Raw genomic sequence first — 15,312 nt, forward strand, 5'->3', positions numbered from 1 at the left:
AGTGTGTACAGTAAAGCCTGTTGCCTGTCTTAAACTATTATCAGTATTTACACTATATATACAAAAGTGTGTCGACACTCCCCTTCAGGAGGTGGAGAAAGAGAGTGAGGAGGAGAGAGAAAAAGAGAGGGAGAGATGACTGTTGGAATATGGTGAAAGTACGTGGACATCCCTTCAAATTAGTGGATTCGGCTACTTCAGCCACACTCGTTGCTAACAGGTGTATAAATTCGAGCACACAGCCATGTACTCTCCATAGACAAACATTGGCAGTAGAATGACCTTACTGAAGAGCTCAGTGACTTTCAATGTGGTACCTTCATAGGATGCCACCTTCCGACAAAGTCAGTTCGTCAAATTTCTGCCCTGCTACAGCCCCGGTCAACTGTAAGTGCTGTTATTGTGAAGTGGAGACTTTTAGGAACAACAACGGCTCAGCTGCGAAGTGGTAGGCCACACAAACTCACAGAATGGGTCCGCCGAGTGCTGAAGCGCGTAACGTGTAAAAATCATCTGTCCTTGGTTGCAACACTCACTACCGAGTTCCAAACTGCATCTGGAAGCAACATCAGCCAAGAACTGTTCGTCGGAAGCTTCATGAAATGGGTTTCCATGGCCGAGCAGTCGCACACAAGCCTAAGATCACCATGCGCAATGCCAAGCATCGGCTGGAGTGGTGTAAAGCTCGCTGCCATTGGACTCTGGAGCAGTGGAAACGTGTTTTCTGAAGTGATGAATCACACTTCACCATCTGACAGTCCAAAGGACGAATCTGGGTTTGGAGGATGCCAGGAGAACGCTACCTACCCCAATGCATAGTGCCAACTGTAATGTTTGGTGGAGGCTGTTTGTCATGGTTCGGGCAAGGCCTCTTAGTTCTAGTGAAGGGAAATCTTAACTTTACAGCATACAATGACATTCTATACGATTCTGTGCTTCAAAATTAGTGTCAATAGTTTGGGGGTGGCCCTTTTCCTGTTTCAGGATGACAATGCCATGTGCACAAACCGAGGTCCATACAAAAATGGTTTGTCGAGATCAGTGTGGAAGAACGTGACTGGGACCTCAACTCCGTCAAACACCTTAGGGATGAATTGGAATGCTGACTTAGAGCCAGGCTTAATCGCCCAAAATCAGTGCCCGACCTCACTAATGCTCTGAATGGAAGCAAGTCCCCACAGCAATATTCCAACATTGAGTGGAAAGCCTTCTCAGAAGTGTGGAGGCTGTTATAGCAGCAAAGGGTGGACCAACTCAAAATGAATGCCCATGATTTTGGATTAGATGTTTGAAGAGCAGGTGTCCATATATTTTTGGTCATGTAGTGTATATGCTTTTTCAATGAAAAATACCCGCAAAACCCCCTCTAACGGAGATACAGGAGCCAGCCCTGACCACTTCAAATTATCGCAGTAACCCTTTCCTCCTGACGGTGGCTCTGTCTGCTGGGGGCTGGGCATGGGGTGACCTGTTATGGGATGACGGGGACAGTCTGGACACCTTCCAGAGAGGAGACTACTCCTATTATCTTCATCGCTGGACAGGTAGGAGAAACCTTTTGTCTGTCCTACTTCAAGGTATTTCATGACATCTGGGTAGGAAAAACGTAGGGCCCTAAATGGACTTTAAAGAGGATGGAGATCAGATAATTATCTAGGGTGATTTGGATGTTTCTGCAGTACAGTATGTTTCTAGCAATGCTCTCAATTTCTACATCCAGATCCAATCCAATCAAAGATAGACATACTCTTCCCCTGCCATCCTGTGGACAGTAGACCTAACTGTAATGTCTAATGTATACTGGTAGTATACATGTGTGTGTGTTTGCCAGTGGGGATCAATAAGGTTTTTCATTTGATCCAGTCCCAGGTGGTGAGTGACCCCCCTGCATCAGAACGGGGCCCTGGACAGGCTGGTGGTGTGACCAAAACCGTTAACTTGTCACGTTCACTGTATTCAAACTGTCATAAATGAGCCAAGGCGCAGCGTGCATGTAATTCCACATCTTTACTAGGAGTGAAACCTTCACAAAAAAACAGGTAAACAGAAACCGAACGTGGCGCACACAAACACTCACAGAAAATAAATAATTACCCACAAACACAGGTGGAAAAAAGGCTGCCTTAGTGTGATTCCCAATTAGAGACAACGATAGACAGCTGCCTCTGATTGGGAACCATACCCGGGCCAACAAAGAAACAGACAAACTAGAATGCCCACCCAAATCACAACCTAACCAAATAGAGAAATAAAAAGGCTCTCTAAGGTCACGGCGTGACATCACTGTTTAGATCAATTTAGCAGCTTTCTCGGCCTGTCATCTAGGCTTTGACAACTAGAGTAGAGTAACACCCACAGTTGTGTTTCATGAAGGAAGTGTATCGCTTACGTCTAATCCCCAACCAAGCCTTTAACCCCGTCTTTGGACCAGTCTATTGTGCTTGATGCAATTTCTCAGAAACCTTTGAGCAGCTGGAATGCGTAGAGTTTTAAATATCTCTCCTTTAAGACAGGTTTGCTGATTGCCCTTACCTCTGTAAAGCGAGTGAGCGAGCTGCATGCACTTTAGTCCACCATTCATGCCTACAGTTTCCCCAGGGTTCCCCCAAGTAACTTTGTTACTCAATCCCACCTTTATGCCTAAGGTCAGCTGCAATTACAATTGTATCACCTTGGAGCTAATTGATTTCCACCCGCTGCCCTTCTACTCTACAGAAGAAGGGCGTCTCCGTCGTTTATGTACAGTACACGTGTTGCGCTTCTACTTGGGTAGAACTAGAGCATGGCAAAAGGGTGACCTACTCTTAATTTCTTGGGCGCCCCCTTGCAAACGTGGGCCCCTCTCTCATCAACAGCAATCCCATTGGATTCTGGAGGAGGCTATTATATACTTATAATAGCAAGGGTTTACAGCCCCTGGAGATTCTGAGAGATCATTCCACCAGAGTTTTGGCTAACGTCTTGGGCACTGTGCAAAGGCATCTCTTTACAAGAGATCTGCACCATTCACACCAACATAGGCATAGAGCTATGGCATACTGTTTTTGTCTTACTATCATTTTTAGACAGACCCCAATGAGAGAGAAGATATTGAAAAGGCTTCTCTGTCTGACATTGCAGTCACGTTCATTTTCAGTTTTAAGTTAAAGTTTAAAAGACGTCATTTAACGGACGTTGAAAATGTCTATTCTTTAGGGCTGTCAAACGATTAAAATAATTTATCGAGATAATTGGCAACAAGCAAAATGTATGGCCACTCAGAATGTATGAAGTACCTGCTCACTGATTACATTCCTGAGGAAGTGAAGAAGAACTGGGAGAATTTTCACAGCATTTTGAAAGGCCTTCAAATGACACTGCATGAAGCCCTGGAGTGGATCTCGGAGGACCTGAGTTACTTCCAGACAGACATCAGTGCAGATGAGGAGGAGACAATTGAAAGCTCTGAGATGAAAATAAGCCATCCAATGAAATGGTTGGTAAGAAAATCCTCTGAGTATGGTAAATATTTCAGTGATGCCTCTATCAGCATTGCCCCAAAGCTGTGCCAGTTGAACCCTGGCAGTTTAACTCCTTTCATGAAACGCATGATCCTTTACCGGCTTGGTGGGGGGAATATAACTTCAATATTCTCCCTTCTGACTGACCAGAAAGAAAGAGACCAAGTCAAAGTCCTAGAGAATATCATATCGCTCTACCCCAGCAACCCTCTGATGGCCAGGCTGGATCAAATGGATCTTGTCAATTACATAGCAGCTCATATTGCTCTGAGTTGCCTTACAACCCAATCTCCAAAGTTGGCTGCTCTGAAAGACCTTCAGAAACTCAGTCAGCAGTTCCCAAAAGAGAAACGGAAGTGCCTGTCCAGTGCTCTGTTCCTGCTCATCTTGCTCTTCTGGCCAGAAGATCATGACACAGACCCTGAAAAATAGACCAAATACAATTTTGTTCTATCAGCTGTTGAGTATCTCAAAAGGAGCTACTGGACCAAAATGAAGGATTTACACCCACTTTTTCCTGAGTAATGGAAGTGGGTGGGACAAGATTGTCCACAAGAGCAAGGTTGAAACGATTACAAAGGTCCTCTCAATCTCAGGAAAGAGATTGGAGTGGTTCAGTGGGGAGGTGTGGAAAATGCCAGAGATGGCAAAACTGCTCAGGACTGTGTCTGGGTGGACAGAAGATGGGATAGTGTACCTTGAGGGCCCAAAAGAGAAGAAGTTCACTATTCCTCATCTGAAAGCAGCCTCCGTGCCCTATGGCAATGAAAACATCACATTCTACTTGGGGTTCACATTTAGAGGACCTGTTGCATACAACGTCACTGTGAAAAAGTAGGGTCGCCACTTAGACAAATCCTGCCAGAAAAGGAGTCTTATGGAATATCTCCTGAACATTTTGGACCAACATACCAGCTAATGAGCATGTTTTAAAGCACATTATCAGAGGAAGACTGTGTGTGTGTGTGTGTGTGTGTGTGTGTGTGTTAAAAATTCAGTTTAGTTTCAAAATCAAATCTTGTCATATGCAGAAAGCCTGTGTAATATTATATATGTATTGTGCCCAAAATGTGGTATTTGATGGCCAAACAACTTTGTACTTCTTTCATGCATGCTCATGCTTTTTACAGAAAACAGGAAGTAAACATAAAGGACAGACAGTATATCGCTTCTGTGTGATAAATAAAAATCATCAATCTTCTGGTCCTGCAGGAATGCAGGTTTGGACTCATGTTATTCACTCAACAAAACAGTGTAGGTCTACTGACTGAAATAAAGGAACTCAACTGTATAATAAATGACAAACTTTTTACATTGTCCATTTAAACTTTTGTAGTTGAATTATTCTGGTTACTTTTCTTCATTGAATAGGGAGGGGCCTGCTGTTTATGTACAGTAGCTACTCTAAAACGTACTGTACATCTATAGTGTACATCTGTTTTCTCTCTCATACTGTGTTTCTACCTTCCTTGTTTAGATTAAGGGCTTATGACTTCTCTACATTCCCTACTACAGTAAATCACACCCTGCATGGTAGACCTGAATTTATCAGACACACCTCTAACCCATCCCACTTGGGTATAAGCTGACTCATCATCAGCAAGAGCTGAAGACTATCCGATCCTGTAAGTAGTATGGGATATGTTGTGTGTAATGAAATAACGATATGAAATTATGAGAAAACCACCCTTAGGACAGGATTCAACTTGATGTTTCATGGGTGTAGTCAGCTAATGACTAGTTTTGAGCAGAAAACCTCATGAGAGCTAATAACATGAACGAAAAATAGATCTCGAGACAAAATGTAAACATTGATGAAAGTAGTTTAGTGAGAGGATAAAAGACGGAGGCACTGAGTTTGGTTTGTGATTCGTAGACTTAAATGTATTTTTATTTTTATTTCATCTTTATTTAACCCGGTAGGCAAGTTGAGAACAAGATCTCATTTACAACTGCGACCTGGCCAAGATAAAGCAAAGCAGTTCGACACATATAACACAGAGTTACACATAGAGTAAAACAAACATACAGTCAATAATACAGTAGAAAAATAAGTCTATATTCAATGTGAGCAAATGAGGTGAGATAAGGGAGGTAAAGGCAATAAATAGGCCATGGTGGCGAAGTAAATACAATATAGCTGTAACGGTTTTCATATAGTGAAGGAGAGTCGGACCAAACTGCAGCGTGTCGATTGCGATCCATGTTTATTTAAACAAACGTAAACACGACTAAACACGAACACTACAAAACAAAATAATACAAGAAACGAAAACAACCTATACTAGTGTAAACTAACATCAAACAAGGACATCAAGACAATCACCCACGACAAACTCAAAGAATATGGCTGCGTAAATATGGTTCCCAATCAGAGACAACGATAAACACCTGCCTCTGATTGAGAACCACTCCAGACAGCCATAGACTTTGCTAGATAACCCCACTAGCTACAATCCCAATACATACACACCAAAACCCCAAGACAAAACACACCACAATAAAAAAACCCGATGCCACACCCTGGCCTGACCCAATACATGAAGAAAAACACAAAATACTTCGACCAGGGCGTGACAATAGCAATTAAAACAATGGATTGGTAGATTTAACAGTAGATGAGTGTGCAAAGTAGAAATACTGGGGTGCAAAGGAGCAAAATAAATAAATAAATACAGTAGGGGAAGAGGTAGGTGTTTGGGCTATTTATAGATGGGCTATGTACAGGTGCAGTGATCTGTGAGCTCCTCTGACAGCTGGTGCTTAAAGCTAGTGAGGGAGATAAGTGTTTACAGTTTCAGAGATTTTTGTAGTTTGTTCCAGTCATTGGCAGCAGAGAACTGGAAGGAGAGGCGGCCAAAGGGGGAATTGGCTTTGGGGTGACAAGTGAGATATACCTGCTGGAACGCTATGGTGACCAGCGAGCAGAGATAAAGCGGGACTTTACCTAGCAGGGTCTTGTAGATGAACTGGAGCCAGTGGGTTTGACGTTGAGTATGAAGCGAGGGCCAGCCAACGAGAGCATACAGGTCGCAGTGGCGGGTAGTATATGGGGCTTTGGTGACAGAACGGATGGCACTGTGATAGACTGTATCCAATTTGTTGAGTAGGGTGTTGGAGGATATTTTGTAAATGACATCGGTAAGATGGTCAGTTTTACATTTGGCAGCATGAGTGAAGGATGCTTTGTTGCGAAATAGGAAGCCAATTCTAGATTTAACTTTGGATTGGAGATGTTTTATGTGAGTCTGGAAGGAGTTTACAGTCTAACCAGACACCTAGGTATTTGTAGTTGTCCACATACTCTAAATCAGAAACATCCAGAGTAGTGATGCTGGAAGGGCGAGCAGGTGCAGGCAGCGATCGGTTGAACAGCATGCACTTAGTTTTACTTGCATTTAAGAGCAGTTGGAGGCCACGGAAGGAGAGTTGTATGGCATTGAAGCTCGTCTAGAGGGTTGTTAACACAGTGTCCAAAGAAGGGCCAGAAGTATACAGAATGGTGTCGTCTGCGTAGAGGTGGATCAGAGACTCACCAGCAGCAAGAGCGACATCATTAATATATACAGAGAAGAGAGTCGGCCCAAGAATTGAACCCTGTGGCACCCCCATAGAGACTGCCAGAGGCCCAGACAACAGGCCCTCAGATTTGACACATTGAACTCTGTTGGAGAAGTAGTTGGTGAACCAAGCGAGGCAATCATTTGAGAAACCAAGGCTATTGAATCTGCCGATGAGGATGTGGTGATTGACAGAGTCGAAATCCTTGGCCAGGTCAATGAATTGTCTTTCAGTATTGTATTTTATGATATCGTTTAGGACCTTGAGCATGGCTGAGGTGCACCCATGAAATTAAAAGAGAGCCGCACACTCTAAGAGCTCAGAGCTCAGATGAAAAATGTAATACCAGTCATTCCAGTCATTGGCGGCAGAGAACTGGAAGGAGAGGCGGTGTAGTTAAATTAATCTATGATTGTATGCTATCCATTTGTTGTTTGTATGCTGTTCATTGTATGACATTTTAATATTTGATTATTAACCAATGATATTAGGCCACTCTTGGCCATGATTACAGACACCTGTGTCTTTTGACACTATATAAACGAGTCATCCCGCAGTGTTTGTGATTATACCCTGATGAAGACAGCTTGCCTGTTGATATTACATTTTTGCATCTGAGCTCTTAGAGTGTGCGGCTCTCTTTTATTTTCACGTTTCTACTCCGCTAGCCAGCACCTCGTCTTAATAGGTGTGCGTTTCTTTTTCTTTTAGATCGTTATGTTACCCAGTAAACAGCACCCTACCGACAAAAAAAGCTCTTAAACGATGCCGAATGATAATTATTTTCCTGACACTGGTCATAGACCCAGACAAGATTACTGTGAATATAGTCAAAGGGAGCGTGATAAGATCATTATTTCGGAGTCCCTTTTTGACATGCCGGGAGGTAATTCCGACCCCTCGAAAGAACTATTACATTTATCTAAGCGCCAGACGAGAACGCATCTACATATAGTTACTCTTAGTGATTATGTGCGTCGAGGCATTATTCCACGGGGACTCAGGTGGCAAAAAGAACCATCATTGGGACAGCGCACAGATGATTACTGTGAGCGCTGGTGTGCCATCCTGAACAAATGCTCTATTGATTTAATGACATTAATTGTTGACCAGTTGAAGGATTTTATTGAAATGGATAACACGATTAAAGACAAACGCACAGCTCTACAAACAATTGTTAATGATGATGGCATATTCAATGAACTGATGAAAACTAACCAAGCGCTCCAGGACAAGTTGTCTACAGAAATAAAGGAATTTGAAATCAAGAAATTCAACCAAGACAAAAAAGACGAGACCGATGGTAAAGTCTACTTCTGGAGAAACCCTGACAAAAGAGGTCCTGCTCCCCCTCTCCATGACAGACGCAGGAGGGATGCCGCTTACTTCTATCCACCCTTGTCTGATCAACGCTCCACAACCAGCGCCTCATCGGCTTCCAGTGGTAGTTTTTTATTCAACGAGAGACTGGACGGACGGAAGGGCGGAGGAGGCCGCAGGCACGCGCATCGACGAGATGTCGCACCCGACGGGGTAAGAAGAAACGACTTTCAGAGGCAGAGGAGACCGTTCACATGGTCCCAGAACCCACGGGACTGAGTCTTTAATTTATCAAGCAAGATATTGAGCCCTGCCCATGTCTCTTTGCTTAATAAAGGGTTATCTTTTGTGCCTACAACTCAGTGCAACGATTTTGATGTTAAGGTAGACATGTTTAAGTTTTTTAGAAACATCCGTTTAAGGGAATACTTTAGCTCCTCTAATTCTGACACTTCTATTGAACCAGTAGGTTGCTCTCCTGCACATACTCCGACTCCTTTTAGAAGCAAGAGTTATTTTATACCTCCAACCAATCGCAATCACTCTATCGAGAGACATTGCAGACTTGTGGAAAATGATGTGGACTTCTCCTTAAGAATAAACAGGGATCCAAATCTTTCCATAATTTATCCAAGAATGAAAAACAAGCTTTGCTTGATTTACAATCTGATACGTCAGTCCTTATTCGTCCCGCTGATAAGGGTGGGTCGGTTGTACTCATGGATAGGACAGCTTATGTACATGAGTGTCACAGACAGCTGCTTGACAACACCATTTACAAGAAACTCAGAAGTGACCCCACTTCCCAATTTCAGAATACTATCTTGACTGTCCTAGATGGGTATTTAAGTTCTGGTCAGATAACCAAAAAAGAACATGCTTTTTTTTGGCTATTCAACACCCTAAAATTGCCACTTTCTATACTTTGCCGAAATTACACAAGAATGTTACACAACCTCCAGGGCGCACTATTGTAGCGGGCATTGATGCAGTAACGGCCCCTCTATCTACTTTTGTTGACTTTTTTTATTAGACCACTCGCAGAACAGCTCCCCTCCTTTGAAAAGAACACCAGCAGTATGATCTCTATCATTGAATCTCTTGATCCTCTCCCTGAGAATACATTGTTAGTTACTTTTGATGTTGTCATTATACACTAATATTCCACACGAGGGCGGTATTGAAGCTATGGAACATTTTCTTCTGCAACGTGACCCTAATGAACTACCTTCCAGTGCATGCATTGTAACATTGGCTGAAATAGTACTCACGCATAACTATTTCATGTTTCTAAATTATTTCTTTATTTAGACGAAAGGTACTGCTATGGGATCCCCCATGGCTCCTAACTATGCTAATTTGTATGTGGGTTACATGGAGAAACAGTCTATTTTCAATCCTCTCAAAAATGTTTTCTTGCCTCACATCATTATTTAGAAACGGTATATTGATGATATTTTTGTTCTATGGAGGGGTGATGCAAAACAGCTCCAGGCGTTCCATGCTTTTCTTAACTCCTGTTCTGAGCATCTGAGATTTACTATGCAATCTGATACACGTCAAATCAGTTTTCTTGATCTTCTGATCTTGTGTGAAGATGATGTTCTATACACTGATCTTTACAGGAAGCCTACTGATCGTAACAGTTTGAGGGCTGATAGTTGTCACCCACTTCCCTTGAAAAATAGTTTGCCCTACAGCCAATTCTGTCGAATCAAAAGAATTTGCAAAAAACAATCCGACAGAAATATGTCTGAGATGCAAAGAAAGTTCAAGGAGAGGGGCTACAAGAATGATCAGATTAATATTGCCATTGAGAAAATTGAAAACAAAACATGACCTTTTTCAAGGTCAGTCTCGCAAAAAGACGCATTCTTGCGTTCTAACTACCCGCTATTCAAAGTGCTCTGAACAAATTAAGGGAATTGTTCACAAACATTTTCACATCCTAAAATCCGATGATAGTCTCGGTAATGTGTTTTCGGACTTTCCCTTGGTCGTATTCTCGCGGGGCAGAAATCTCAGAGACCAATTGATAAACTCTGATTTACCACCCCAAGATATTCCTGAACAATGTCTTTTTGCGCCCCTACTGGATGGAAATTACAAATGTAATGGCTGTGCTCAATGCAATGGCACTTATACGTGTAGATCCTTCAAACACCCACAAACAGGGAAATCGATCCCAATAAAAGGTGTTATTACGTGCTCCACTAAGGCAGTTATTTATCTTATAACTTGTCCTTGTAGTAAAAATTATGTAGGTAAAACAAAGCGCGAATTAAAAGTACGTATCTCAGAGCATCGTAGCACCATTAGGTGTAAAAACTTTACTTATCCAGTTGCGGCCCACTTCTTGGAGGCAGGCCACTCGATTTCGTCTCTGCGTTACATTGGCATCGAACATGTCACCCTCCCTAGGAGAGGGGGTGACCTTGATAATTTATTGTTAAAACGAGAGGCTGCCTGAATCTTTAATTTAAAGACCCCTGCGCCCTTCGGTCTCAACGTAGACTTTGATCTGAAGCCATTCTTCTGACTATTGTGACTTTGCCATTGTAATTGTTTGTAAACTTGCGTAGTTAAATTAATATATGATCGTATGCTATCCATTTGTTTGTATGCTGTTCTTTGTATGACATTTTAATATTTGATTATTAATCAATGATATTAGGCCACTCTTGGCCATGATTACAGACACCTGTGTCTTTTGACACTACATAAACGAGTCATCCCGCAGTGTTTGTGATTATACCCTGATGAAGACAGCTTCGCTGTCAACGTTGATATTACATTTTTGCATCTGAGCTCTTAGTGTGCGGCTCTCTTTTATTTTCAAGTTTCTACTCCGCTAGCCAGCACCTCGTCTTAATAGGTGTGCGTTTCTTTTTCTTCTAGATTGAGGTGCACCAATGACCAGCTCTGAAACCAGATTGCATAGCAGAGAAGGTACGGTGGGATTCGAAATGGTCGGTAATCTGTTTGTTAACTTGTCTTTCGAAGACCTTAGAAAGGCAGGGTAGGATAGATATAGGTCTGTAGCAGTTTGGGTCAAGAGTGTCCCCCCCTTTGAAGAGGGGGATGACCGCAGCTGCTTCCCAATCTTTGGGAATCTCAGACGACACGAAAGAGAGGTTGAACAGGCTAGTAATAGGGGTTGCAACAATTTCGGCAGATCATTTAGAAAGAAAGGGTCCAGATTGTCTAGCCCGGCTGATTTGTGGGGGTCCAGATTTTGCAGCTCTTTCAGAACATCAGCTGACTGGATTTGGGAAAAGGAGAAATGGGGAAGGCTTGGGCGAGTTGCTGTGGGGGGTGCAGTGCTGTTGACCTGGGTAGGGGTGGCCAGGTGTAAAGCATGGCCAGCTGTAGAAAAATGCTTATTGAAATTCTCAATTATAGGGGATTTATCGGTGGTGACAGAGTTTCCTATCCTCAGTGCAGTGGGCAGCTGGGAGGAGGTGCTCTTATTCTCCATGGACTTTACAATGTCCCAGAACTTTTTTGAGTTTGTGTTGCAGGAAGCAAATTTCTGCTTGAAAAAGCTAGCCTTGGCTTTTCTAACTGCCTGTGTATATTGGTTTCTAACTTCCCTAAAAGTTGCATTTTACGGGGGCTGTTCGACGCTATTGCAGAACACAACAGGATGTTTTTGTGTTGGTTAAGGGAAGTCCGGTCTGGAGAGAACCAAGGGCTATATGTGTTCCTGGTTCTAAATTTCGGTGTTCACAGTGCATGGAGCCCAGGGTGGCAGGTAGCCTAGTGGTTAGAGTGTTGGACTAGTAACCGAAAGGTTGTGAGATTGAATCCCCGAGCTGACGAGGTAAAAATTCCCTGAATAAGGCAGTTAACCCACTGTTCCTAGGCAGTCATTGAAAATAATAATTTTTTTCTTAACTGACTTGTCTAGTGAACTAGACCCACAATGGCAGTTGTTCCTGAGCTGCTGCTGGCCACTCTGAATGATTTGGGTAAAGCAGTGCAGAATACATTTATGTGAAGGCGTAGAAGGTTTCCCTCGCTGCATCCCAGTGAGACGACTGGAGTACCCTGGCAGAAAGGACACTATCAATAAGATGGTGGGGACCTACCAACCTGAGGAAGCTGTGAAGATTACACTGGAGATCCTGAGGAAGATGAACCAGAACCAACTAGCTGAAATGTTAAAAAATATATATTTAAGGGTGATGAGAAATACGGTATTTGCTTAATTACTGGCCTAACTCTTAACCACCTCTTTTTAGGGAATTTATGAATATCATTATTTATCCTGTAGAATTAGAAAGAGTATCTCTAGTACATTTTTTGAGAGTTGTATTACAGTAACTTGCTTTGAATCAACTTAATCTACCATATTTTCTACTATAATATTTGTATCTACCATCTCTCTGTGTCTCTCTCTCTCTCGCTCTCTCTCCCCCTAGATGGCCCTGTTGGAGCTCTGGGAGATGGTTTTAACATGGAAGCATCTTCTTCAGGGAGATCTACAGGACGTTTTCAGCTAGGTGTTGTATTTTATAATTTCTCGCTCAGGTCCTCTTTAGGCTTCTTATCTTTATTGACAATAATAAAATGTATGGTTTATATCCACCTTTGTGGATATGGTAGTTCTAAATGACATGATTTTGTTATATGCAGTCAAGTTGATCATTATTAGCAATCTTGATAAAGATGAGCAAAAAAGACTACAATACTATAGTATATAAATATGTAATATAAAACATACAAATACTGAGCTATATGGTAAGTAAAAAATGAGGACATTTTATACTAATACAATTGTTTAGAGAAATATTTTTAACAGGTAATACAAAAACAAACTAAAAAAGATAGGTGTCAAAATGATTGGCACCCCTGTTTTCAATACTCCAGCACCCTCCCTTTGAGAGGATAATTACACTGTTACACTGAGCCTTAATCTAAAATGTTTTACGAGATTGGAGAACACGTTGGGAGAGATCTTAGACCATTCCTCCATTCAGAATCTTTCCAGATCCTTTATCATTTGCCTGCTCTTATGGACTACCCTCTTCAATTCAAACCACAGGATACTGATATGGCCATTGCACAATGTTGATTTTGTGATTGTTTTGATTAGTGCTTGGGGTTATTGTCTTTTTGGAAGTGTAAGCTTCCTGGCAGAGACAACCAGGTTTTTGGCTAAAATGTCCTGGTACTTGGTAAAGTTCATGATGCCGTTGACCTTACGGGCCCCAGGACCAGTGGAAGCAAATCATCTTACTGGGATGAGTAAGCAGTTAGCGGACAGCAGACAAAGCTACAGCATGAGGTCTGGATCCCTTGGCACCATGGGCTGGAATGCCCCAGAGGTCCTGGATGACAGCAGGAAAGTAAACCCTGTGAGTGGCTCCTGATCTTTACACTAGACCAGAGAACTGTTCAAGTCATTACAGATTCAGAGATAATCCTGAAAGAAATGTGATGAAATAGGCTAATTGGGATTTCCTTACAGGAGTTAAACAGGATAGGATCAAAGTTGATCTTCTGTTGTGGAGATCAAGCTACAGTATATTACACATGCATAAGAAAGATAGGCACCATCTACACAACCATGGTGTGGGATGTGGACTATGCTCGACATTAGACCACTTTTGGGGATAAAAGAGGAACCACTTTCCATCCATAAGTTTATGCCAGTAAAGTCATATTATATATATATATATATATATATATATATATATATATATATATATAAAAAAAATTTAATGTGATGGAACCAGGAAGTTTAGGTACAATTTTATGATTGCCAATAGATCATTTGTTCGTTCGACATGGTGGGATCTTTTTGTGCCTGTAAAATGAATTATGTGAGAAATGGCAGTGGAAACGGCTTCATAAGCAAATATTGATATAATAACCATCATACTGACGTAAACTTGGAGTCACGTGATGATATGTTGTGTGGTCCTCCCACTACGAATTTGTTGGCTAGAGAGCACATGTCAAGACCAGAGTAGGCACATTTCTATTTAATGCATGTTTTTGTGACAAAACTATTGGTAGAATTGAAAATACAATGGAAACACATTCAACTTCTGAGTTTGATTTGGTACATGAAAACTTAAGTGAAAAAGTACATTTTGTGTACACTATGTCATCACACTGATTTTTATCCACATATTTATATCCTTAAGTTTTATCTTCAACATATTTGCTTACTAAATATGCTACCTGTATATGAAATAAATGTTGAGACAGATTAAGTTCACTGTGACTATTGCATTCATGAGTATTTAACTTGCACTATATAGTAATTTTCCTATTTAGCTCGTTGGTATGTTTTAGTTTTCATGCCTTGTGCAGAACTAGTCGGCTGAAGATTTCCTGACAGGTAGACTATATTTATAGGATATCTAACTTTAAACCAGGACATTGTGAGGTATTTCAATCTTGCTGCATTATGAGACTTGACGAGGGGATTGGTGTGTTTTACAGGTTTTAGAATAAATTATTAGAATGTACTGTGTGGAATACTCATTGCATGTATTTTCTCTTGCCAGATCTACGTAAATTCTGGTTGTATAAAGGAGGGTCTGTCAGATCTTCTCTGTGCCATAAGAAACAAGGTATGGGTGTCTTTCCAGCTAAATGGAACAACAATACTTTTATGATGTACTATTTATGGCTGGAGGGAAGGAGTGACAAAATTATAATTTGATGTAACAGTGTATGTATAACCTCTGTGCAACAGCCTCGTATGTGTGTTTACCTGATTAAAGATGGACATTTATATTCATCGCTTTTCTTTTTTCCCCCTCCTATAGAAGCACTCTGATTAAATGTTCTCTTACCGCCCCTCCCTAAGGCATAACTGTCGTTTTCTACCAAACAAAACTTACAGTGCTCAGACAAGGGAAGGGCAACTTCTTTGACAGCTCTGTGATTTGTGCAGGACTGAAATTATGCCCTA

At 41.7% G+C, this 15,312-nt stretch overlaps 1 long non-coding RNA gene and 1 pseudogene across 1 annotated transcript; both read left to right on the forward strand.

Moving 5' to 3' along the window:
• Window positions 1–3,206: 3,206 nt before the first annotated feature.
• LOC149979438 (sterile alpha motif domain-containing protein 9-like) lies at window positions 3,207–4,481 on the forward strand (annotated as a pseudogene).
• Window positions 4,482–7,972: 3,491 nt separating this feature from the next.
• LOC110538781 (uncharacterized) lies at window positions 7,973–15,011 on the forward strand. The gene is made up of 5 exons (XR_005035241.2): window positions 7,973–8,594; window positions 11,280–11,330; window positions 12,806–12,886; window positions 13,599–13,741; window positions 14,903–15,011. It is a non-coding gene; the product is annotated as an uncharacterized LOC110538781 (long non-coding RNA).
• The last annotated feature ends 301 nt before the right edge of the window (window positions 15,012–15,312 follow it).

Source organism: Oncorhynchus mykiss, chromosome 12 (assembly GCF_057628025.1).
Source record: "Oncorhynchus mykiss isolate SJ-2025 chromosome 12, ASM5762802v1, whole genome shotgun sequence".
NCBI classification, from domain to species: domain Eukaryota; kingdom Metazoa; phylum Chordata; class Actinopteri; order Salmoniformes; family Salmonidae; genus Oncorhynchus; species Oncorhynchus mykiss.